The sequence below is a fragment of the Medicago sativa genome, chromosome 8, assembly GCF_051527215.1.
Source record: "Medicago sativa cultivar Bolivia chromosome 8, Bolivia_mono, whole genome shotgun sequence".
In the NCBI taxonomy this organism is placed as follows: Eukaryota; Viridiplantae; Streptophyta; class Magnoliopsida; order Fabales; family Fabaceae; genus Medicago; species Medicago sativa.
In genome coordinates, this window is record NC_140756.1 from 30,267,074 (window position 1) to 30,269,217 (window position 2,144).

The 2,144-nt window shown below is 34.8% G+C and overlaps 1 pseudogene; it reads right to left on the bottom strand.

Annotated features, from left to right (window-relative positions):
* Nucleotides 1-218: 218 nt before the first annotated feature.
* LOC146898287 (putative SWI/SNF-related matrix-associated actin-dependent regulator of chromatin subfamily A member 3-like 1) lies at nt 219-1,882 on the bottom strand (annotated as a pseudogene).
* Between the last annotated feature and the right edge of the window lie 262 nt (nt 1,883-2,144).

Here is a 2,144-nt window from a genome sequence, read left to right on the forward strand (position 1 = left end):
CCAATTGTGTCTTTCACACATAATGGATGTCAAAGTTTCAAATAAATTAACCAAGCTCAAGTTAAAAGTAACTAACTCAAGTAATGCATAAATCACAAATAAAATAAAAGATTCATCTAGCTACTGTGCTCTTTTTCACACACAATGAACCCACACTAACTGTGAAAGCAATTAAATCATATGGAACCACAATCAACGTACCTGGTTATAATACATCATCACATAGAATCTTATTCCAATAAATATCTAAGGATCTCCTTGTCATAGAAATCAAAAGTGTCAGCGTCAGCAAATGTCTCCTTCAATGAAAGTATATTATCTTCAATCGTGTTTTGAGATATCAATTTCGAAACACATACTGGCTGCATTACACGAGCCACTAACTCTTCCTCAATAGATTTTCTACAACCATCCAACAGGAAAACTCTGCATTCAGCATTTATGAGAATAAAACTGTGAGTCCATCGCTATTTTCAAATTCCTTGAGAATATCTTTATATTAAATCATTGTTTTGACAGTATAGACAAGACATTTGAAACGAGGAAGTCGCAAATGCAAATTGAAATAGTATAGTGCATCATCATAGCGTGAAAATACGACAGATTTTGACTTGGTAGAGGTCTCTTCACTCAGAAGCTGCATCAGAATTTAACTTAGTAGTTGGCCTTTCAGAGAACATGTCATCACTTATAAGCAAACCTTTACAATTAGGACATGTGATAGACTTTTTTGCACGATCAAACCATTTTTTTATGTAGTTCCTGCATAAAACGTGAGTACATCTTGTGATTAGTGTAGAAGAAGGAGTAGATAGACAAATTGAACATTCAACTACCCTCCTAATTAGGATTGACCTCAAATTGAGATTTGTTGAAACATCTACATACAAATTCACAAATTATCATCCACATGCATGTCTCTTGAAATAGACAAAATATCTGATTATAAAACTATGAAAAGTCTCAAGACAAGAGGCAAAATAATATTAATACTTGGAAAAAGTTACCAATCTAATGCAAATAAACTAGTGTCTAAAAAAGAGGCACAACAAGAATTTGCAAGGGTCGGACATTTACGCCCTGAATTTTGCGTATAGGCAAACAAGAATTACCTTTTGAATTATGTCAAGCAACTTTGTTCGTCCACTAATTTACTTGAATCTAATTTACTGTCAAATTAGTCCTTGCATTTTATGGCACGCTAGCAAATTAACCTCTGAGTTATATCACTTGCATTCAAATTATTCCCTAAATATACAACTTACTGTCAAAATAGTTTTTACAAGTTAGCAGATGGACCGAGTTGTCTGACATCATACAAAAGTACGTAATGATCATAAAACGGGAAATATCATATATATGATATGAACCCTTCTTATGCTTTTAAGAACTCCTCATATCTCTGAAAAAAATAAAAAACAAAAACTCCCAAAAATTTGCTAAAATCATTGTGTTTTCATCATAAACACCTCCAATCCATCACATTTTTCGAGTTTTGATGCTTTTAATAAACAAGCGAGTACTCGTTCCATCACATTTTATGTTTTTTCATCGTTTTTTTCCTACGCACCAGTACCTTCCAGATTTTAAAATTCAGGTGGAGGTTTTGTTTGTCAGGACTTTAAAAACAAGACTCTATTCAGGCATTTTTTTTATGATTTAGATTGTTTGTACTTCCTATATTTCAGTAATGGATAGAATCCTGAAAGTGTTGGTCGTGTTGGGGGAGTAGAATTACAGCCATTGCCTCTGTTCGTGAAGAGCAGGAGAAGCTGCATAGACTGCAAAGAGGAAAAACCTCCCGGCCACTGCCAGGGCCATGAGGAAGAGCAACAGACTGAAGCAGAGCCACATGTCCACAGGGGGAACAGACTGTAGCCATATTCCGACATGTCTTTCTTGGCAAATATACTAGAGGTGTCAATCAAGTAAAACACATGTGTTGGAATTTTTTTTCATGTGAATAATGTACGGAGGGGAGAAACAAAAATCTATGGTATTTTCAGATTGGTGGATTAATCCACTTTCTTGTCTTCAAAGTGTACGAATATGTTGACTTGTGATGAGTTAGGAGTATGCCTTTATAGCTCTTCGGATGGTGTTGTGTCACTGTTAGAGTGGAGTATTGTATTCATGCTGATGCA